The sequence below is a fragment of the Trichosurus vulpecula genome, chromosome 6 (genome assembly GCF_011100635.1).
Source record: "Trichosurus vulpecula isolate mTriVul1 chromosome 6, mTriVul1.pri, whole genome shotgun sequence".
Classification (NCBI taxonomy): domain Eukaryota; kingdom Metazoa; phylum Chordata; class Mammalia; order Diprotodontia; family Phalangeridae; genus Trichosurus; species Trichosurus vulpecula.
Window position 1 is genome coordinate 111,839,146 of NC_050578.1, and position 25,335 is coordinate 111,864,480.

The following is a 25,335-nucleotide window of genomic DNA, read 5'->3' on the forward strand; positions in this document are numbered from 1 at the left end:
CAGAATTTACCTCTTAAGTGATTTAGAGCACAAGAGGATTAATAAAGTTATGAGTTATTTAGCCATCTTAGCAATGAGTATGTTTGTCCCAGAGATCATGTGAAATATGTCGTTTAACATCTTGTACCTTTGTGACACACACTCATCCATTGGATGAATGGGTTTGGATTTGCGGAAAGCTGATTACCCTAGGATCTTACTTTAAAATTTTGCGTAAATATTTCTTAGCAATAATTCTTTTTCTCTGCTTTATCCCTCCCTGGTTTAGATATTAGGACTATATTTTCCTTGTAAGAAAGTTTGTTGTAGCATTTGCTCCTGACTCATATATTTTTCCTTTTTACTGAAGTGTTAACCTTTTCCCCCCACAGACTTCCAGAAACAGGCTAACCTTAGCCTCCTAAGATATGGTGGTGTGGGGCCGTAGCTAATGACCTGCTCACATTAAATTGTAGAGAGAAGACTGACCTCATCTAGGCTTCTGGTCTCCTTTTCCTTGGACCCCAAACTTCTTCCCTTCTAACTCCTAGCTCTGACTTGCCATATCTTCTGCTTCCCTTCCACTATATTCATAGTTGTATTCCCTGTCTATGTCTTGACAAAAAACCAAAACCAAACCAAACAAAAAACTACCTACTGTGGAGCAGGGTGGGTAAATAATTAGACTGTCACTCCTCTGGGGGGAACGCTCATAATCTGGCTCTTAAACACCAGCCTTCAAGGTTACTTGTACTGGCTGTGCCAAGCATGTAGATTGGGGAGGATAAATAAATGAAAATATCACCTATTAAGGCTTACTATGACCTAGGCATTCTTAAGTGCTAGGGATACAAGGAAAGGCAAACAAGGTACTCCTTTTCCTCAAGGAGTTTATCTTCTAATGGGAGAAGATAACTCATAAAGAGGAGTGAGGTTGGGGCTGTTGCTTGGTTGGGATGTGAAGGCCTGAATCCAAGCAAGATGAGGTAAAAATTTGCCTACCATAGCTCAAGGTCCCCATGTAGAGTGTAGGAGGTTCTTGTGAGGATGATGGCTAGAGTGGAGGTAGTATGGTCGGAAATGCCTGGAAAGCTTAGGATGTATAGGAGCTTTAAGTATTTGTGTTCTTAGATATTATTTAATGAGGTTTTTAATCTTGTGTGGTATTTTTTCCTTCTTATTTTGTGAAATCAGCTTTAATTATTCTTTATTTAGCGTTTATGTCCTTCTTTTTAAGAGTTGGGGAGGTATGAGGAAAGCAACTATTGTGTTATCTTGCTGACTAAATGACTCTAATATGGATAGAGTCCCAAGCAAAGTGCCTTGTATATAGAAGGCACTTAATAAATAAGTATTTGTTAAATTAAACTGAATTTAATGACTCCATTAACATTTGTATCCATTTAATAATATGCAGATACTTTAATAGTATAACTTGAATTTTCAGTATGTAGTTGCCACATCTCTTTCTGCTTATACTAAGACTTAATTGCTTGCAAATTTGTATTTATTCCACTTGAAAGGAAGAGAATTCTATAGGCAGCTGGGGCCTGGCAGCTGAGCTGGCCCTATAGATAATTAATCTTTGTTACAAATTCTCCTGAAATATCACCTCCTCTAGGGCATCTACACTAATTATGTTCTACAGAAATGCATTCTCTTTTCTGAAGAAATAATATCATTGTGATGTACATTGGGTTGAACCTGCCTAGGAAATACAACCTGACTGTAAGCTCATGCCATTCGAGGATTCCTTCTCCAGGCTGGATAAGTGAAAACTTGGGTTGGATTGAGCCTGAGAGTGGTCTTCCAAGCATTTTCAGGGTTGTCATGTGGAAGAAAGATGAGCTCCATTCTACTTTACCCTGGAGGACAAAATGAAGATATAAAACCTCATGCAGAGTCAGAATTCAGTTCCTTGTAAAGAAAAAGAAACTTAATTCAAGATAGCAAGCATTTATTAAGCACCTACTATATGCAAAGCACAGGAATCAGTGTGGTACAGTAGAAGAAAAACTTTTCTTGTAGTCATGGAGATGCAGTTTCAAGATTTGTCCTCCCTCTGATATCTATTAGCTATGTAATCATGGACACAAGTCACTTAACTCCTTAGTGACACAAGCAATTCTCTAAGACTAAGTTACAAGTGAGTCACTGAATTACATTGGTGGAAAGGATTACCACTTGGACAGTGCCTTATATTGATGAAATTACAGCTCTAGACCAAAAATGTACAAGGCATTGAGCTAGGTGCTTTAGACACAAGGACAAAATAAAAGTCCCTTTTCTCAAAGGGTTTATACTATACTGGGAACAAATCTACATTCTAATTCCTCATGTGGCAGTTGGTATGGACTACATGTAAGATATATACTTGCTGATACTACAGAAACACTAACCACTCATAACTGGTACATTCCCCCACTTTTAGCAACCTACCAAGGAATAGGCTAATGATCAATCAATTAATTAATTAGCCAATTAAGGGTGTGGTATATGTTTTGACCACCAGAGAGCCTTCAGTTTACACCCACTTATACAGTCTTCCTCCTCTGTTCTCCCCTTGGGTGCCTGGCTTAAGGTTCAATATAGATTTGGCAGTATGATTTATGTCTCCAAGTTACTAAAGTATAAAATTCCTCATCTCTTAACTCAAGCCCTACATCACATTTAGTTAGTCCCTTAATCATGAATAACCAACTTCGATGAAAAGACTTAGGTAATTGACTTTTGAGTGTCTATGTAATTTTTTCAAAACATAGGAACATGACTTTAAAAATAACAAAATAAAGCTGTGGAGAAATTTCTGAATGATAAAACTGTTAAGAAACCGTTCCGCTTCATCCTCTCTCACTGATCCTGTCAAATATAAAACTTCTTTTTTCTGTGATTCTCATTTTCTCCTGTTGGTCAGAGGATTAGGGATAGGAGTTATGTATCTGGCATTCCTTTCCAATTCATTATATTGGGACAAGAAACGTGAAAGGAGAGAGTTTTTCTTTCCTCCATCTCACCAGCAGGTATGGCTTTAAAATTTTCTATTGAGTAGTTTATAGTTTGAGGTCTTGTCTTAGCTCTCATAATATCCCAGTCACGACTGGGTAGGCTGAAAATATTAGTCCAAGCACAGTGCCCAGCCAGTGTCTGTGGCTGGTATGGCCAGGAGGGCATGTAGCTCTGCCCCTTTCTTTCTTCCTGTTCTCAGAAGCTTGAAAAAATGGAATGGAATGACGGTCCCAAAATGTCTCTCAGTGTGGAAGTCTGTGAAAACAGTCAAGGGTAGCTGGACCAAACTTTGAGCCCATAAGCAAAATCTCTCTTTGATTTCTGGCCTTTTCAATGGCTTCATCATGTTCCTGAGCTCATGACCAGAGGGGTCATTGAAGACTCTGCTACATCACCAATTAAAATTGTCTAAAAGGAGAATGGGCTACTTTAAGAGGTGATAGGGTCCCCCTTTTCCTAGGTGTGGATTGATGCCCATTTATTGGGGATCCTTGTTCAGGTGGAGACTGAACTGGATAACCCCTGAGATATCTTCTGATTCTGAGAGTTGGGAAAATGTATTCATCTTCCAATCTAGATTATTCCTCTGGGTTCCAAAGAGAATGACCAAATTCTGTGGGGCATCACTGAAGATTCTAGTCTAAGTGGAATCAGGCTACATATATGTAGTCTGGGTATCAACAGATGGAGAGGAATGAACCTCCACGGAGGCTTAGTGTGGAGTTAGAGAGGTTTAGTTTGTAGATCTCTGCTAGAATAGAATCAGCACTAGGCACGTTGACACACAAGAAGAGCCCAATAGCATTCAAAGACTCTTCTTCAGTTGGAAGTTTGATTAGTGAGGGATTGGCTTCAACCTGAGGTAAATGGTCAATGGTTTCATCATTGGTTGATGACAATCTGTTGAAAACACTATGGAAGTATTCAGCTTATCCCTCCAGGATCATGTCCTTTTCCCTGATAAGTGTGGCTCCATCAGTGTTGAGTAGTTGAGATGCACCAAAAGTCTTTGGCCCATAAATAGCCTTCAAGGCATTGTAAAAACATTTTGGATTGTTACTATCTGTGTGAAACTGAATTTAATCTGCCTTCTTACTGGACCAAGAATCCTGCATCTCTCTAAGCTTTGCTTGCATTTTACTTTGGAGGGAGTTAAATGCTGCCTTTTAGAGATGGATGAGCTATCCTATTGGTAGATCCTGTAGAGTTCTCATTTATCATTTAGTAGCTTCTGAATTTCCCCATCATTTTCATCAAACCAATCCTGAGGTTTGAGACTGTTATGGCCCAGATGAGTAAACATAGTGCCATACAGCAAATCTTTGAAAGCTGCCTACTCCTTTTCTGCTCCATTGTTACTAACAGTGTGTTTACTCAGCTTTCCCTTCAAGTCGGTGACAAACTTTTCTCACACAGAGAATACTTTTGGATCCTCCAGATTTGTCCTTGCAGACTTGAGCTAGTTGGTCCCAGCCTGGATCTGGCCTCTTGGAGAACATAGGAGCATGGATTTAGTATTCTAAGGAACCTGAGTGGTCATCTGGTCAACCTCATTACTTTACGTATGAGGAAACCGAGGACCAGGTAAGTTAAAAGATTTGGCCCTGGTCACAGAGAGAGCAAAAGACGGAGCTGGGATTCAAATTCAGCTCCTCTGTACCAAATCCAGTACCCTTTCTGTAGCATCATGGATAGAATTCCAGTGGATTGACAAGAAGGAGGAGTGGGTCAAGACTTCTAAGGAGAGTGGTGGGATCAAAAGTAGAAGTGATATGTGGGAGTCAAGTATCCTAAAAACTTGACTGCGAAGGACATAAATTGTAGTTCAAAAAGCATATTTTTGACCATTAACTACAGCTAGGTGGCATGGGGACAGCTAGGTGGTACAGTGACTAGATTGTCAGGCCTGGAGTCAGGAGGAACTGAGTTCAAATCTAGCCACAGAAACTTTCTGGCTGGGTGACCCTGGACAAGTCACTTAACCTTTGTCTCAGTTTCCACGTTTGCAAAATGAGGATAATAATATCACCTACCCCCCTTGTGAGGATCAAATGATATAATGTTTGTAACGTACTTAGCACAATGCCTGCCTTATAGTAATGCTATATGAATGCTAGCTGGTATTATTAGCAGCTCTTACATATATGCTTAAATATGGACAGGGCGAGAGAGAAACTGATGAGAGTTGGATATTTTCGGAGATAGTGTCTCTCTCTTCCTATTTCTGTGATTTTTGGTCCAAGCTTTAATCTTACCAATGTAATGTTTTCCCTCCATTTTATGCCAATATTGATGTACAGAAAATTTGTACTTGAAAACAAAGGCTACTGATAATTTGTGTGTTTTTTTCCTTCTTGGACTTGTATTTAAAAATACTTTTGGATTCCTGGAAATAAAAGAACCATAGAGGCTCTGGGAAGATGGTAGAATGAGGCAGGAAATTACCTAACTCCCCCAAATTCTCCTTGAAATAACTTAAAATAATGCTTTAAACTGAACCTTAGAGTGGCAGAAATAATGGAAAGTTGGGGTAAAGCGGTTGTCTGGCCTAAGACAACTTAGGATGACATTAGGAAAGATCTGACCTGTGGGGTGGTGGTCTGATCAGGAACCAAGTACAGATGTGGCCATGTCAATAAATGGCAAGCCTTGGGGGCAGCTGGGAAGGTCCCAGAATTGGTTTTGGGAACTTTCATCCCACAGATAGGGTTGGGCAAGGGTTGGGAGGCTGATCAGGGGAAAGATTGTAGGGCCCTCTGCAGGCTCTGGATGAGGGACCCAGGCCTACTGGCAGGCCCTGGTATTAGGCTGTAACTACTGGGGAAGGGGAGTGAGCACACACAGTGAGTACATTTGCATAGATATGGGGGCCCTGCTCAAAGTTTTGGGAGAGAGGGAGAGGGCTGACTGTGGTTAGTCAGAGGAGAGCAGAGTCCTTGATTCTGGTTCCAGGGCAGAGGGATGAATGGATGTTTGTGGCCATGGGAGAATTGAGACTAGATGGGGATCACTGAAAGTAAGAGTGTTTGCAGTGGCATCACTGGGATGTCATTCATAAACTAAGGCATAAATCAGAATTGCAGTAATCATACCTGGCCTTGGATCATACCACATTGGAAGAACCAAAAAGTCAAAGACACCCAGATAGAGCTCTGAAAACAGCAAAAGGAAAAACCTGAAACCTGAGATATTATCCTCCACACACTTGCAGCAGAACTTGACCCTAACATAAAGTTAACAACCAAGAAATAGACCATTAAAAGAGAGTCAACAACAGAAAAAGAACCTGACCAAAATTAGTTATTGTGATGATAGAGAAGATCAGGGTTCAAAGGCAGAAGAAGACAAAGTCAAAACAACTACTTGAAAAGCTTCAGAGAAAAGTGCAAAATGGTCACAAGCCCAAAAAGAATTGTTAGAAGAGCTTAAAAAGGACTTTAAAAATCAAATAAGAGAGGTAGAGGAAAAATTGGGAAAAGATATAAGAATAATGCAAAATAATTATGGAAAATTGAAAAAAGAGGTCTGAGAACTTACTGAAGAAAATAACTCCTTAAAAATTAGAATTGGGCAAGGGGAAGCCAATGACTTCATAGAACATCAAGAAATAATAAAACAAAATCAAATGAATGAAAAAATAGAAGAGAACATAAGATATCTCATTGGAAAAACAACTTAGCTGGAAAACAGAGAGTTAGAGATAACATAAGAATTCTTGGATTACCTGAAAGTCATGATTAATTAAAAGAGTCTAGACATTATACTTCAAGAAATTATTAAGGAACATTAATCTGAACTCTGAGAACTAGAGAGTGAAATAAGAATTGAAAACATCCACTGATCAACACCTGAAAGAGATCCCAAAATGAAAACTCACAGGAACACTGTAGCTAAGTTTCAAAGTTCCCAGGTCAAGGAGAAAATCTTACTAGCAACTAGAAAGAAACAATTCAAATAATTTTATCTTCCTAACAACCCTGGGAGGCAGGTGCTATTATCATCTCCATTTCATAGATGAAGAAATTGAGACAAACAGAGGTTAAGTGATTTGCTCAGGGTCACATGGTTAATAATGGTCTGAGGCCATTGAGCTCACATCTTCCTGATTCCAGGCCCAGAGCTCTATCCACTGTGTCACCTAGCTGCCTACTCATTGAGATGCTTCATTTTAAGAAAAAAATTTACAAAATAAATGAATTTTTAATCTCTTTTTGCTTTATTCATTAAAAGATTTTATTTTTTTCAACAGTATACTTATATCCAATTTTCTAGGAACAGATTCATTCATTAAAATAGGATATAACTGTACTTAGCAACTTGTTGATACTCAATAAAAGTCAAATTACTTCAGATTCAACTTATTTATTCAGTTCCTCCAGGTAATATTACTCAAGATAATAAATATTATTTATACGTAACTTAATTTTTCAGAGGGGATGCCTTTAATATTTGTATTATGCTTATTACAGTGCCTGACATGGAACAGGCACTCAATAAAGGCTTTTCTCTCTTCCTTCCTATGATATTTGCAATATGATGGAGAGAGGGATGGAGGAGTCAGAAAAAATGGTTTTGAATCCCAGCTCTACTGCTTACTAACTGTGTGATCTTGGGCAAGTAACTGTCCAACTCTGGGCCACGGTTCTCTCCTTTATAAAATGAAGCGATTGGCCTAGATGAGCTCTAAGGCACTTCCCACTCCTAACTCTATTATCCTTTGATCCTCCTGAGATAAGATGATGGTTAGCCCATATCCAAGCCTGAAGGAGAAAGGATGAGGTAGCATGCCATGACCTATCATCCTGTGATATTTATTCCCTTCCCATGCCATGGCATCCCTCCTCCCTTCCTAGGAAAGCCTAAAACTGCTGGACTAAAACTTAATTGGACTAAAACCACTCTAGAACTTTTAACTTCGAAGGGATCAATTTCTTAGCATTTCAAGCACTGAGCATTCAAATATGGTGTAAGAGTTTTAGGACAAAAAGGACTTTGGGAGAATTTCTCTCTCTACTGCCCTCTGTACAAGTTAATGTTTGAACATTATGGTAGGGTGCCTTATGAAAACCCAACAGTTTCATAATGAAAGAGGTTGATGGTGTATGCGTTCAAAAGGCTTAACCTTTTGAAAGTAATTTCTTATTACTTTATAAAACGGGAGTAATAGTACTGAACTGCTAAACAGAGTTGTAAGGAACTTAAAATGACATGAAATTGCAAATAATAGCTCTAATAATAATATTACTGAAATTTACAGAGTACCTTTCATACATTATCTCTTTTGATCAATTCAGTTCAAATCGACAAGGACCTTTGAAGCACTAGTTATGTGCCGGTCACCGCGTTGGATGACAGTTAGCTGCTGACTTCAAGCAGCATATATTTTATTGGAGGCAATCCACACACCAAACCTGTATGGCGGCAGCTACTAGTATTATTTTTCTTATGCTACAGGGGAGGCAGTATTAAATGTCCACACAGCTAGTACATGTGGCAGGTGGAATTTTAAGCCAGGTTGCTTCTGACTTCAGGTCCTGAGTCCTTTCCTTTATGGTGCAATGGCAATATTACTTGGTAATAATTTCTCGGACCTTTGAATAGTGGCCTCGACCTGATATATCAATATAGAGTTCCTCTTACACTCCCAGGGAAATTGTACCTATAAAAAAGTAGCAGTATGTTTCGCAGATGCAACAAGACTATTATTCTGGGAACTGCTGATGCTGTCTTGATGTTATCATTTTAGACAGCAAGCTAACTGCTGGCCTGCCCTTTGTTCCTCGCCCCCAAACAATGTTCCAGAAGGAAATGAGAAATATTTTGACTTCTGTTGGCAAATGGAGTCATCTTGAGTGGTGGGGGAGAGGGAAGAAGGAGCTTAAAGTTCAAGGTTTCTAAGACAGAATGTTGGATGAGAGTGTATGCATTTCAGCCAGTGAGTTTAATAAAAGGTGGAGGTTCTGACTCATCCAGTCTTGATGAGGGACCAATATAGACACACAAACACCACCAACTCACAAACAAAAAAGATAACATCGGGCTTATAAAACAGACCATGTCTATTTGTGTAGGCATCTGATGATCGCTGTGTCTGTTTAGAGGCAGAATTTTAGTTCCCTAAATGAGGTAGATGGGTGCAATGTCTTTCTCTGAAATTTGGGTGGACAATTTGACATCAGGGCTCTATTTCCAGGGTTTAACTGACAATGAGGCTATTTGGACACCTTTTACATGCTTTTTGGAAAGGAATGAGGAATCATTTCTTCCATTTTAACACCTCTTATTTCAATAGTGATGATTCGATACTCCATGTCCTGCTACTGGCCTCTTACAAGTATGTATGGGCCTACTAGTTCTATGTATTCTTCAAAGGACCAGTCATGAGGCATGCAACATGGTGTCACGATGCCATGAATTATCTAGTTCAGTCTCTCTCAGCTTGAAGATATTTTCAGGGAATGATTGACCCCAGTGGCCAATGACCAAGAAAATTGTGCCATTTACTTTCCAATGAGACTTCTATTCATTACCCTGGAATGGACAAGTATGATATAGGTCACTATTAGGTGACCTCTATTAGGGATCTCAGAACTAAGGGCTCAGTTAGGCTCTTTACAATCCTCCAAAGTATATCTACAATATTATATCTGAGAGGCAACAAGTATATATAGAGGATGGGCCTTGGAAACATGAAGACTTAAAGCTAGGTCAACTTTTTGATGCATATCAGCTCTGTGGCCATGGGTAAGTACCTCTCCCAGCACAAGGGAAGTCTTTAAGACTCTACATTACAGATGAGTCGCCAAACTTTATGAGTTTAGGATGAATCCACACTGGACATTCCTCAAACAGATGAAATTACAGGCCATTTAAAATTACAGATCTATCTATCTGTCTGTCTATCATCTATCTATCTATCTCTGTCCATCCATCTACTCGTCTCTCTCTCTCTCTCTCTCTCTCTCTCTCTCTCTCTCTCTCTCTATCCCTTCCCTCCCCCCCTTCTTTCTCTCTCTCTCTCTGTCTCTGTCTCTCTCTTTCTGTCTCTCTCTCTCTCTCTTTCTCCCTCCTTCCCTCCCTCCCTCCCTCTCTCTCTCTCTCTCTCTGTCTGTCTATCTATATCTATCTATCTGTCTGTCTATCTATCTATCTAGCATCTATCAATATAGAGATATCTTTTGAGCTTGCACACAATTACCCTCCAGCGTTCCATGAAATGCATGGAGGTTTCATTATATAAGTATATGCATGTGTGAATGTGTATGTGTATGTATATGTATACTCACATACATATACATAGAAACATGCCCCAAAGTAAACTGTATCTATCTAGTTGTATCTGTATCTATAATCACATCTAATCTATGTTTTACCTTTAAGCATACTTACATCATTTTGTCCAGACAAATGTAAACTCCTTGAGGGCCAGATAATCACATTTTTTGTCTTTGTATGCTCAGAGTCCAACTCCTCCTAGGCTCCTGGAATGGTCAATAAATAATTGTCAGATTAAATTATAGTCAGATTAACACTTCTGTGAAGGGAGCTAAAAATGTAGATAGTTGTACAACTGGATAAGTGTTATGGGCAAGCTTGAAATTCAAGTTTTTAGGCAATTGAACTAGATCAAGGGTTCTTATCCTTTGGTCTATGAACTTGATTTGAAAATATATTGATAATTATATTCTAATATAATTAGTCCCCTCTGTAATTTTTTGGATTTTAATTTATACATTTAAAGATGTTCTGAGGAGTCCACAGGCTTCCCCAGACTGTCAAAGCTGTCACAAAAACTGTTGAGCCTCTGAACTAGAAGATTGAGCGCTGTGATCAGTTTCTCAAGAAGTAGTCAATTTCTTTCTTTTTTTTCCTTAAGTCTTCTTGTGCAAAATGATTAACATGGAAGTGTTTTACATGATTGCACATATATAACTTATGTCAAATTACTGTCTCAGGAAGGAGTGAGGCGAGGTAGGCAGGTAGGGATAGAATTTGGAACTCAAAACTTAAAAAAAGTTAAAAATTGTTTCGATGTGTAATTGGGGGGAAAATTAAATATGATAATAAAAGAGAAGTGAAGCGTGTACCCTGAGGCAGTCCAAGGCATGCTACTTTTTGTGCCCTTTCTTGCTTCAACTTCCCCTTGCTCTTTGCTCTTATAGGAACATAGAAGTTGAAGCATACTCAGAAATACTTTAGTCCAGTCATCTCATTTTACAGAGGAGAACATTGAGGTCTACAGAAATTAAATAATTTTCTTGGAGTCATACAAGTAATAAGGGATTAACTTCAGATCCAGTATTCTTTCCATTATAACATACTGAGTCTTGGTGACTTGGAGTTAGCAGAAGAGATTAGGAAGAGGTGGGAAGAAGGATGAGGATTACAGGCACTAAGGGTGGTAATTGTGGTAGGTGATGACCAGGGTGCCTTCAGAGAGCTCTACCTCATTACATTTCCTCCAGGACTAAAGACAGGGCCGAGGACAGGCAAATGACCCAGCCTTCACTACAAGCTTGAATGAATCTCCCCTTCCGCTCCACATTGCAAACATCCACCCATCGTTCTTTTTATAAAACGGAAAGGTAACATGGCCTAACGCTGGAGAGCTGGCCGTGTGTCTGAGAAGACCTGGGTTGAAGTCCTGCCTTTGACTTAAACGGCTGTGTGACTCTGGGTAACTTATTAGCTGCTTGGAGTTCTAGGTAAGTCTAAGCCTGTAAGTGGCACAACAAGTGATGACTTGGCTGGTACAAAAAGAAGGTGGGGGAGAGAAGAAAGGCAAGCCTTCAGGCGTAGTAGCAGGGGAAATCAGGACAGGTAGCTGTGGGCAGTCTGGTTAAGAACGGAGATTAGGTCTTCCAGAGAGAGCCACCAGGTGGCACCTCGAAGGAGCCTGTAAGGGCAAGTACCTATGTTGTTCAGACATGCACTGGTGTTTAACAAGACTGATAAGGGAGCGAAGGCGCCGAGTTTCCTAGCCTACAGCTCCGGCTCTTTCTTCAGACTATTCATAACCCGTGGGGATTTGCGTCCCGGGCTCCCCGCTCCCCAACCCCCTCCAAATCGTGTTTGTTCACGTCATGGTGTTACTACTGCTAGATCAAGCTGCCCTAGGGTGTGTATATTTGCGTGAATGTTAAATTGGGGTTTGCTCTGAAAAACTAGCCCAATACACAGAGTCCAGATATGAAGGGGTCCCGAGAGAATAGAGTCTGAGGGCCGGATTTGCCCGCGGCTCTCCCAGCAGCCCGCCGCCTGGGTGCTTAAGGCCACAGTCTCGCGCTTTTCCCTCTGATTTCTCCAGCTCGCCAGCAGTGGCCTCCGAGGCGGCTGCACTAGGTCACCTCTGACCCTCTGCTTTGCAGCTCTGCTTTTCTCTTGCTAGACGAGGTGACCAGTCAGTCCCTCCCAAGAGAAGTGGAGACCAACAGCACCCTCACTCAGCAGGGCAAGGAAGGGGGCCAAGGACGTCTTTCCTCTCCTCTCTGGCCTGAGGGGGTCAGGGCACACAAACTCCTCTATAGGACTGTGAAGGGAGCTGAGCCAGTGCCCTTGCTGCTGCTGCTGATCTGCTGGTGACATTGGGAGGAGATGGTTTGGAGGAAGGCTAGGAGGAGGAGGAGGGGGAGGAAGAGGAGAAGGAGGAGGAGGCAGAGGAAGAGCAGGATGAGGAGGAGGAGGAAGAAATGGAGGGGGTGGGGTAGGAAGAAGAGGAGGGGGAAGAAAGTAGCATTTGTGCCAGGGGGTGTGTGAGCAGCAGCGGGCGCTTGTGACAACTTCTCTGGCGGCAGCAGCGCGTGTGGCAGGGCTGGCAGCGAGGACACAGGGAGGGAGGGAGGGAGGGAGAGAAGAGGAAAGGAAAGAGGGTGGGTGGCGGTGGAAGGGGATGTGTGCGTGCGTCTCTTTCTGAGCCTGCTGCCTGTGCCCGGTGCTACTGCCTCCGCCACCGCTGCTGCCCCTGCTTCTCTCTGCTCTGTTCATTTCCTCTTGGTTTTTCAGCCAGAGGTGCTGGAGACTCCAGTCTATAAATAGCAGGTTACAGCTCCTTCTACACGCACACGCGCGCGCATATATATATACACGCACACACGCACGCACACACAAACACACATACACTCCGAAGGAGGAAAGTCAAGCTAAAAGTCTGCGGTGCCACTGCCTGCCTACACCTCCGGCCGCCGCGGCAAGCCCCCAGCCCCATCTCCTTCCGGAGAGGTAATTTTTGCCTCTTATTTCCAAGGACTATCTGGGAATACTGGCGGGGCTGGATGGGCAATGGGGGAGGTGGGAGAGTGCTGCCTCCCTGGAATGGGTTTGGGGGAGCACTGGTGAGTGTCCTGGGCTGGGGTAGGGGGAAAATGGACAGACGCCGCTCTCTATTGCGCTGCAAGTTTCTCAGTTGGGCTACCCTGTTCACCACCCTCCCCCGACCCGTTCCTGCACCCCCATCCATTCTCCTAACTGATGGGCTATCTGGTCTCTTACTTGGTTGTTTCTCCTGTTTTTGCTCTCCGTACGACTAGTAACAACTCCTCCCTTCTCCCGACCATGCACACACTTTCAGGTGCCTTCAGGTGTACCTATGGCTGACCTTCCTGGGCACTGCCCACCTGCACAGCTCATGGCCCCGCTGGCTATCTGGCTCTCCCTGGTGCTACTGCGTGCCATCCCTGTCCTAGACTCAGAGCTGCTGCATCTCAAACGGAGAGAGCTTGCTGCTGGGGGCTCTCAGCTGCCAACCACAGCATCTATCCCTCCTTTGCTTCCCTTGTCTCCCCACAACTCCATTATATGCAATTGTTGTCCTCCCCGCCCCCCCCACCCCCCCCGCAGCCCCCGGCCCCTCAACTGTAATCCCGAACTCAATAGAGATCCCAATGCACGGTTAACAGCACTTGGTCTTAGCCTGGGGAGCTGTGCAGGAGACCATTCTTTCTTTGCTTCCCTTTCCCCTGCGTCGACCTGGCTCCCCAGCTCCTCTCACTCTAACTTGGAGGACAAGTACAGACTCGAGAGACTGATTCCTGTGTGGAACGACAGGCAACAGGGCTGGTGACTACCGTGATGTGGAGTGGTTACTGGAGTCCAGCTCTAGATACCTGGTTTGTCCCTCCTCCCTCCCCACCCGTCCAAAATCTCCTCCCACTTTAGTGGCTCCTGCCACCGCTGCCCCAGAGGAGATGCAGGAGACAGACCCAGGAGCTGCTGCTGGCTGGGGAGAAGACGTTCATTTCTAAGGGTGAGGATGCGCATATTTATTAGGCTGTTGCTGCTGTTGTCCAAAACTTACCGGGAAAACCTGGTAGATTTTTCTGATGTTGTTATTTTTATAATGCAGACTTGCTTCTTCTCCCCTTTTCTCTTCTCCTCCACCCTCTTCCCCTCCTTGTCTCCTTTGAGGATTAGATGTATATTTAGGCATTTGTGTATCTCACGACTTGGGGGGCTGCATTCTGTATATATTTTTCCATTCCCTTCAACACCCCCTCCCCCCAGCGGCAGAATTTGGTCATATAAATGTGTAGAACTATAAAATGCCTCCCCCTCCAAAAAACCCCAAGCAAACAACAAAGGCAAAAAGCAAAACCTAATGGAAAGAGTTAAGTGATTATTAGTAGCATTATTGCTAGTATAATCATTGATTTAAGGCAGAGACTAGATACCCTTTTGGTAGGTGTGCTTCACAGATCAAAAGTTGGGCACCCAACAGAAGGCACCAGGAGTCTTCTTTCTAGTGGGTTTTGGACCAGACATTAGAGGAAGCTGGCTTACTGCAGACTACTGGGCTGTTAAACCATTCACCGAGGAAGAAAAAATCAGAGGCAAGGAAGCACAGTTTATGTTGAGTAAGAAGTTCAGTGAGATGAAGGTTGCGAGCAAGATAGGAATTGTCAGTTTACCCAGTGTAAAGAGCAAGGCATTATCTTGGTTATGTCAGTTTCAGAGAGCAGCCCAAACTGAGCACTGGTAATTCAGCAGAAAAGATCCATCTCCTTATGATAAGCAGATTACAGCAAATGTAAATTTGGGAGATTTGTTCTAATGGTAAATTGCTCTTCCTATGGAAATGTCTTTCTAGTTAATTCTTTAAAATGTGACATAAGAAGAGTGCCCTTGAAAGGTTATAAAATGTGCATGGAATACAGGCTGAAGCTTCCTCTTAATGGAAAAGATGTGTATTCTGGTTAAAATCTATCCTCCTGTTCCTTTAAAAAGAACATTCTGTTTGATAATTGGGAAGTTAACACTTGCTGATGGTAGGATGACAAATAAGGTACACATTTTCATCCACATTTTGATGCTGAAATGGTATGTGATAGAGGCATAAAAAATGACCAGACAGACATTAAGATTTCTAGCTTGGGCATTTCATCTGTTGAAGCACAGAGCCAGAGCTACAGGCAGAAAATCTATTACAGAATTTTGGGTTCAGAAACCCAAGGCTCAAAAATCATCCATATTGAGATAAGGCTTTGCACCCAATTTCTGGGCCTAAACTGATGGAATGACTTCAATTTTCAGATCATTTTGGATATCATGCTGAAAGGGTAGCAGGTTATAACATAGACTAATTCATTAGTGAAATTTCATGGATAAGTAGTACCATTCCATTTTAGGTATGTGAAAAACCATTAACTTTAGGGAAAGGGCTTCCTTCAACAGATAGTCATTCTAAATTTTGTGACTTGAAGATAATTCATACCCTGCATGAGACCTTGGAGTGTCTCCCAGTACAAGTAATGTAAATCTCCATGTGGGGAGCAGAATTAACTTTCACTACCTTGAGGCAGAACCCAAGGGGGTGATTCTCAGAAAGGCAAGAAAGAAAAAAAAAACAAACCCTGCAAACTGAATTCATATCCCTTAGCAACCACATGCATAGCAGTTTCCAGGTAAGTATCTAACATCTGAGAATTCAAAGTTTTATTTTTTTAATGGAATCATTATAATTAGAGAGTGAAATGCTTACTGAATACCCATCTCCATTTTGCCTGATTCACAGACACTAATCCCTAGCCAGTGACTACACTGAGAAAACACAGGTAACAGACTTGTGCCAATAATACATTCTTGCCCTTCACAGATAGGGGAATTTTAATAGGTAGGAACACATACTGTAAAATAATCACAAGTTAAAATGTTAATGTATAACTTAGTATCTTGCTGTCTTTTAAAAAATTTCCTACCTTGTTTTACAACCGATTTTATTTTTACATGCTAGTCTTACTTTATAGGTTATTTGGTTAATTTAAAAAAAGTTGGCTGAGAAATTCTTGTGTTCCGTGTCATAAAGGAATTTTAAGACATACTCATTGTCATGCTAGAATTATGTGCCTAAGATTAAGTAAAGGCGGAACTGATGGGATAAATCAGTTTCAGAAACTTTATTTTTATATAAACCTTATTATACTATAATTATATTTTGGTCCCAGGAGATTTATTAGTTATATTTATTTCCTTTAATGCTTACTCAATATTTCTTTGAAATAAGTCTATTTTAAAAATTTCCAAACATCATGTCTGATGCATTAATGGAATGGAGGTAAGGGGTGTGTGTGTGTGTGTGTGTGTGTGTGTGTGTGTGTGTGTGTGTGTTTAGAGCAACTTGGGCAGGGGATGTCAGTTCTTTTCATGAGTTTTGGCTGGCATACAGATTAGCAAGATACTTTATTTTAAACTTTTAAAAACTTTTATGTGACAGGCAACGTGATATAGCAGATAGAGAACTGAACTAATCTGGAAGACCTGAATTCAGGTCCTCCATCTGATACATACTATCTGTTGTGACGCTGGATCCTCAGGAAGCTCTATTAGTCTTTGTTGTAGATGAAGTGCTTGAGGGAGTTTCCATTCTGGGAGCTCCTTGAGTCTATGTCATTATACATCTACAACCAAAAGAAAAAACAGTTTTATGATACATTCTCAACATTTTTGTTGTTTCCATGTGGCAGGATCCTTTCATTTATTGAAAAGATACTAATTGGACATATTTATTTCATATTAGGTTTTCTTCACAGCATTATTTTGTTATGGCTTGTAAAGTCTGGAAGTGGGCAAAAGAATTTTGAAATCTTTGTTGACATTAAGGAGTGTAATAATCCTGAATCTTGTTTTTGCCACTGTAAGCAGAGATAGTATACAAAATTGTGTTTCCTTGGGTCATGTTTCAAATATAAAGCACTTTGCATACAGTATGCATTTAATCAGCCCTTGTCCAATGAATGAATGAATGAGTGAATGAATGGAAACAGGGTAGCTAATCTGTTGATATTTAGAGTAATGACTGTTAGGAAATTTAGCTTAGGATCCTGAACATGAGGCAGCTAGGTGGCATAGTAGATGAGAATGCTGAACGTGGAATCAGAAAGAACTGAGTTTAAATAAGGATGTTCAAAATATTTTGAGATATTTGTGAGCTGAGATATTTATAAGCTATGGGGAAAAGTCACTTACATTCTTTCGTCTTCTGTTTCTTCATCTGTAAAATGGGAATCATAACATTTACCTCACATGATTGCTGTGAAGACCAAATGAGAGAACATATGCACAGTAAAGGATGAGAGATTTGCCAGTGATCCAGTTGGTATGGTCAATGTACTGGATAGCTTGTAGTTGAATCTCCACTTTACTTTGCGTTATGCGGACACAACCAATGTTGAAAGAATCCCATAGGACTTTCCTAAAGGATTTACCTAAATCCCAACCCTTCTTTGTTCTAGTGCTTTTCCTCTGCTAATTTTTTCTTATTTATCCTATGTATAGCTTGCTTTGTATATATTGATTTCATGTGGTCTCCCCCCATTAGATTATAAGCTCCTTGAGGTCAGGGACTTCCTTTTGCTTCCTTTTGTTATCTCTATTGCTTAACACAGTGAGCGCATAGTAGGTGCTTAATAAATGTTTATTGATTGACTGAAAGCTGCAGTCCTGATTTTTTTAAACTTCAATTTTATTTGAAAGAATTGTGGTAATCTTCCAAACTTCCCTTCTAGCAGTTTTTATAGTTGGTAAGCACCCAAGTTATTGTGAGTGAATTGGAGGGACAGCAGTGCTAGTTCATGGTGAACAAGAGCTCTAACAGTGGAACCTACTGATCCAAGGATTAACATAACATCTCTCATTTTTTTACCTGGGGAAGCTGAGCCCTATAGAGATGAAATATAGAACCTTTTCAGCAATTGGAATGGAGCAAAGGTCGCTAAAGGAGCAAGACAAATGGTATCACTTTTCTCATGGTCTCTGTCTCTCGTACTCTCTCTGAAACCCCTCAGTTGAAACCCCTGCAATATGTTTGGAAGACCTGTTAACTTATGAAATAATGCTGGCTTCTTAATCTGCTTTGAATATTTCTTTAAAAGCTGCTGGTACACACTATATTTATGTTGCTTTTGGTTGCATAAGGAATTATTGTGAACTGTATATAATATACCTGCCCAGATGCTACTCATAACAGACTAGTGGGAGAAAGGGAGGGGAGAGCCCTTCATAAGATGAGAGAGAGAGAGAGAGAGAGAGAGAGAGAGAGAGAGAGAGAGAGAGGAGGGAGGGAGAGAGACAAAGACAGAGAGACAGACGGAGAGACAGACAGAGAGATAAAGACCATGAGAAAGTTGATACCATTTGTCTTGCCCCTATAACAACCTTTGCTCCCTTCCAGTTGCTGAAAAGATCCCATATTTCATCTCTACCAGGCTCTGCTTCCCCAGGTAAAAAAAATGAGAGATATTAGGTTAATCCTCAGATCAACGTAACTAGGAGGAAATGACATTATACGAAGTTAGAAAATAAAGTAGTTGAAATAAAAGAACAAGGAATGGCACCTGAAATTGAAATGATAATCTGTAGAAAAGTGGAGATTTTAACTATGACTGCAACAAATGTTTTAAAGTGTTATCAGTAGTTATTGAACATCATCAAATGCCTTTTTGAACATCCTGATATACTAAACTAGCTAGATGACTGCACATTCCATTTAGAGTATGAGCGTCCATCACTTTCATAGTAACAAATGCAGCACATTTGATTCAGAGAATGAAAAAAAAGTCACTTCATTTTTTGGAGGGGAAACATTTCATGCCTTCATGACCCAAATCTGTAACTTTTCATATTTGCTAACACAATCAGATCTTTCTTATCTTAATTTATGAGACAGGCCTGGTTTTATTGAATGTGTAATCTCATTTTCTTCCCAATAGACTTCTTCTCTTGAAGCAATTATGAATAAATATGTTTCAAACCTGTCTTTCCAGGGGGAAAAAATCTGCTTAAGAAATACAGTGTATTCATATCCCTGAAGACTCTAACCTCGCATTTGGAATTAAAAGATAGACTCCACACTAGATGGCAGTGTGCAATGCTGAGTAGCCTGAGGTCATTTTAATGGCGATATACTCCTTTTTACAGCTTTTTTTTTTTAGCTTACTGTAGAATTTTTTTATTTTCATCTAATGAAATTAAAATCAACAGGCAGCTGAAACCCCTGCAATATGTTTGGAAGACCTGTTACTTGTGGGATAGTGCTGCCCTCTTAATCTGCTTTGAATATTTGCTTTAAAAGCTGCTGGTACACACTATTTTTATGTTGCATTTGGTTGCACAAGGAATTATTGTGAATTGTCTGTGGTACACACGCCCAGATACTGCTTACAATAGAATAATGGGGGAAAGGGAGAGGAGAGCTCTTCATGAGATGAGAGAGTCAGAGACAAAGAGAGATAGAGGCAGAGACACACAGAGACAGAGAGAGACAAAGACAGAGAGACAAAGATAGAGCCAGAGAGATAGAAACAGAGAAAGAGAGAGAGAGATAAAGAGAGAAACATGGTGGTCATTCTGTAAGAAGTCCCAGAATGACCCCTTTCAGGTCAGTTGCTGAGCAACCATCTGGATCATGACTGGCTGGCTTAATATGGGGTTTAAGATGATTAAATTGTAAAACATGCATTCATATCAAAAGCAGTCTCCCCCAACAAACGGGGCAGGCCAAATCCCATTTCCAGTGGTAGCAGTCTAGATCCATTCCCTCTTCTCTACCTCTTTGGAGTCATAAGTTCCTAGGTCTGACTCCCAATGTGATCTCAGGAAATTTCTCTACTCTTTTCAGGGCCCCAGTCTCCTACTCTACAAAAGAGAGGATTGGATTAGATAACTTCTAAAGTTCTGTTCAGCTCAAAGTGCTATGTTCCTGCCTCAGTTTCCAATCCTCTGCTGGCTCTGTGATCTCATAGATGGGAGTATTCCCTCCAATGATGCAGATTGTAACTTCTGTCTTCTGTAACTCTCTTTTGTATTCTCAAATGTTTTCCCATAGAGGGTCCACCCAATGTGAAAAACAAATAGAAGGTACTTCAATCTACCTGTGGAAAAATACTAGAAGCTCGGGTTATGCTCTGCACGTCATTAATCAGATACCCAAATACTCTCTGGAACAATGCAGCCTTGCCATCTTAATGACTACATCAGATCACCCTGTCATTCTCTAGTTCATTGATCAGTGATGGGGTATTGGAAGAACCGAGGAAATTTAATTGACTATGTGATGGTTGATTTGAATGTAGTTGATATTTAGATGAGGAAAATAATGGTTTGCAACACAGTTAAGTCAGTTCTTCTGACATCTTAACAATAGGCTGGTATTACTGTATGGTCTGTCCATTCTGCTACCCGATCAACTGGCCAAGACAAGTCATTCCGAAATGCTGTGTCAGCTGTGCTGTGGCTTTTTCATTCTCCTCATACAAATGCAGTTCTAGAAAAACCTGACTTGGAGGGAAGATCAAGGAAATTAGCTAGGCACAATTTGGGTGACAGGCACTAGAGGAAATTTGCTTTCCTGATCTTTAGGAATAAATGTATCATATGTTGAAGTTTTTGTTAGTTGATCAAGGAGTAACAATACTACATTTCTGTTTAAATGTCAGAAAACTTGTTATTGGACAAATTAAGCAGCTGAGCCAATTTCTAAAAAAGGCAGTGGGACCCAAAACATTAACAATTTACTTCTCTTTAAAATAATCCAGACAGCCAGACAGCCAGCAAGCATTTATTAAGTGCTTTCTATGTGCCAGGCACTGTGTCTAATTATCATAGCTGTGACTAGGAAATTTGGTGCCTGGGGCATATTCATTTGAGAGGGGATGTGGCATAGGTACAGAGGATACTCTACCCGAGTTGAGGCCCACCACACCACAAATTCCCCTTGATGAGGTAGGGTAGGGGAGGCAGAAGAGAGGGAGGAAAAGGGTGTAGAAGGGACTATGCTTTATACATCTTTGTCTAGCCCTGATTGCCTAGCACAATGCCTTGTATGTAATATGTTCTTAATATTTATCAAATGCATAAATGAATGAATGATTTAAAACTCATATGTGTGTCTATAATCACAATATGTTAGGTCTTTAAGGAATCTCAAGAATTATCAAGTCTAGACCATTCATTTTACTGATGAGGAAACTGGCAAACATATTGATCAAACTCTGTCTTTACACGTCAGCCCTATGGCTCTGTCTCCAGATTTACTGATTAACGTGATATTTGTGGCTGGAGTACTATTAATTAAAATTTTTTTTAAAAAGTGTTGGGCTTTGGCTGGCTTTTTGGTGTTATCCTAATTAAATGTTCTCTCCCATCTTCTCCCTCCTCCCCTGCCAGTTTAAAAGAAAAATTCAATACTTTAATGATTCCTATACATTCTGATGTTTTTAACTGACTAGCAAATTGGATTCAATATTCTGTCAAAACAATTTGGACCTGAAGAGTTGATAACACGCTCCATTTTTCTAATTCATAAATTTGATAGGAAGTCAAATCTTGGTTATTTTTCTTAACTCTAGAAATATAGTTGGCCCAGAAACAACTCTTAGAACCATGACTTTTGGAGATTTTATGATAGTTTCTATTTCAGGGTCATTTTTCAAAAGGATAATTTCAGTTGTCAATTCAACAAATATTTATGAAGCATGTGCTGTGTGCGAGGTGCTGGAGATACATCTATGAAAATGACTCAATCTCTGCTCTCCAGGATCATAAAATCACAGATCTAGAACTGGAAGGGACCTTATCAGGATCTAGTCTAACCCCCTCTTTTTATAGAGGAACTAAGGCCCAGAGAGCCTAAGGGTCTGACCCAGGGCCACACAAATGCTAGGTGGCAGAGGTGCCATTTGCACCCACGTCTTTTGACTACAAACTGAACAAACTTCTTGTGTTGCTTCTGGAGCTTCCAGGTTAATGAGGGAGGGGAGTGGGAGGGATATGCAGTGTGTAAGGATTAATATCATCTCGATTTTCTTGATTGCTTCTCTCCTGTTTCTCAGTGCTCTCTCTTTCTGAAATCATCTTATAATCACATTGATACTGGCATATGCAGAATGTAGATAGGTACCTCCAAGGAGGGAAGGAGTGTTTTTCCCCCCATCTTTGTATCCCTAGAACCTATCACAATGTCTTGCACATAGTAGGTGCCATTTAAGTATTTATTGAACTTTGAATAGAAAGCAGGACATGGTAAAGGACAACAAAGCAAAGGGTTGGGGAAATTTGAGGAGAGAGAGATCACAATAGTCCTTGCTAATCTCAATTTCTTTTTTATTTAACTGTTCATTCATTCATTTGTTGATCTATTTATTTGTTGGGGAGAGTGAGTGGGGTATTTATGCTTACAATACTTCAGTGATAAAAATATCTATGTGAATTGGCTCGGGTCCCTGGGATGCCATTAAAGATTTTTAGCCTGAAATATACGGCTAACTAATTATCAGAGATGTAATCAGGAAGTCCAGTGAGTGGGGCAGATTCATCTGGGAAGGGATAGGGAATGTGGAATATGTATAGGATATAGTCTGCCCTGGCCATTTGGAGTTAGAGTAGGTAGCCCTTAGGAGGAGGCAGGGTCGGGAGAGGTTCAATTGAGGGAAGCAAAATGGGGGCTAGAGCCTCGTGGTGGAGGGTGCGTCTTGGGAAATGAGTGGGACCTTTGTGGTTTCTCCTCTCTACCAACACACAATGGTACCAGATGAATGGATAACTGAAACATCTCTCTACCAACACCCAGAAGAATGAAACATCTGAGATGAGCAGGTTTCTGGACTCCCATGGAAAGAAATCTTATCTGTTAGATTATAGAACCCTGGAATAAGACCTTAGGAGTAAGCCCTAGTTATAACTCTGTTCCTCATTCATAAACCTTTCTTCCTCTGAGTTTACATGACTGGCCACAGTGGTGCATAATGTGGATTAAAAAAAAAAGACTTACTAGACTAGATCATAGGAATACAGAGCTAGAAAGGACCTTAGAAGTCGTGTAGAACAAACTTCATTTTACAGATGAGGAAATTGATTATTGTTATTAATAGTAGTATTATAATTCATATTATTAGTTTTGCTGTTTCACTTTCATGATATATATATAGTCTGAACGACAACTTTTTTCCCCCTCATTTAGGGAAGTGTACTATTTGGCTTAATCTTGCCTGTTTATCTGGAACTGTATTTACTGAAACAAGCCTAAGATGATACTCTCAGTTTAAACAGTTAAATCACCTAATTCAACAGTGTGTTCAACTTGTTGGACAGCTCACTAAGTAATGTCATAAATCCTCCATAAATATGTATTATTATTTATATCAACAAAGCACAATGCAAAAAAAAAACATTGTTCATTTGAAATCTGGGTTTTTGGGTGAAAATCAGATAAAATTATCTTTAACATTATCAATTTTGGCACTGGATGAAGGAGTGATGGGATTAGGCATCTTGCCTGAAGCTATAGCTCATTCATTCTGTTCTGTTTAATTCTATGAAAGGAGAATTAAAAAAAACCCACAAAGATAAATAAGAGGGAGGTGCTTTCATGCTCATTTGCTGATCTCTTTCTTAAACACAGAATGTGTACCCATGCCAGTTCTCCTCTTTTGGCCCCGGAAAATGTCATAATCCTATTACCTCGGCAATCATGGAGAAGAGAAAGGCCTACTTTCATTTGACTCTTAGGTCATTTGATTTAACTAGTGAAAAGAAGCAGAGAATTCTCATCTGGAGTTCTTGGCCACTGCTCATGTTGTTAACTATGACTGGCAGGTCCCTGAGAAGGACATATTGTACCTAAGTGGGTGATGACATCTCAAGGGAATCTTTTGTAAGAGAACCCTGCAAGAGAAGGGAGAGCATGACAAGCTGATGTGGTGGCACCCTTTGTTCCCCTCCAACTGTTTGATGTGGATAGACTTTAATGGCCAGACAATGCTGTTTCCCTTTGGGGAAAGCAAGTACACTACCAAGGGGGCAGAGGTAAAGATCTCATGGGAGGGAAATGGGCCAAATTGAGACAGATTTGATGGTGAACATCAACATACCCTTAGATTAATTTTAGACCCTATGAAGGGGTGGGATGAAGATACAGTATGACTGACAGCCAGCTGTCCTGAGGCTTCTGTTGAAGAGTAAAAGGCAATATGGTTAACACCCACAGCACCCTCTGCTGGTGCCTTTTAAAAGTGACTGTCAGAGTTGCTCAGAAAGACTTTAGAGTGGGCACACAAAGGAATGGGCATTTGAATGACTATGAAGGCCCTCTTGATCTGTGCCTTTAACAGGACAGTAGCACCCATGCCCATGTACAGTTCAGCCACGTACCATATTAGCGGTACGGAATATCAAACCATGGGGATATGGGGAAAGGTGCTTTTTTTTCCTGCCTAAATCCACAAAGATCTTCACTTTGTCAGGAACTCATTCTCTGTCCTACTGGTCAAAGAGTCAGGCTCCACATTCTAATCCACGGCTTGGAGAATTGAGCTCACCAACCAAAAATATACATTATAATTTTCTTCTGCTGAAGTGTTCTAATCCACATGATTAGGTTGATATGCCCTTTTTGGTTGACTGCTTAAAGCAATAATACTACCACAGAAATGAGAACTCTCTTGATGCCTCAGGGGAATTTTCTTTCATTTGTTTATCATTAAATTTCCCTGTCAAAACCTTTTGAGGCAACATGGCATCAAATCAGAGAGAGGAGCCAGTGTATTCCAATGTCCATGTGATGGATGAAAAAGATATGCTTTCTCCTTACTAAAATTCTTCCATACTGCCTTTCTGACCAAACTAGATCCTAGCTATTTCCATTGCCAAATGTCTGCAGGATGTTGGTACTCAATAAACATTTTATAAAAATCAGGAATGATAATAATTCATAGGAGTGATCAAATATTAAGTGTTGGAAAAGATGTTAGAGGTTGACTACCATGGCACTACAAGACACTGAGGATCACATCCCATCTCTGGCACAACCTGGGTGGCCATGAGTAAATCACAACTCTATGATCCTCAGTTTCCTCGTCTGCCAAA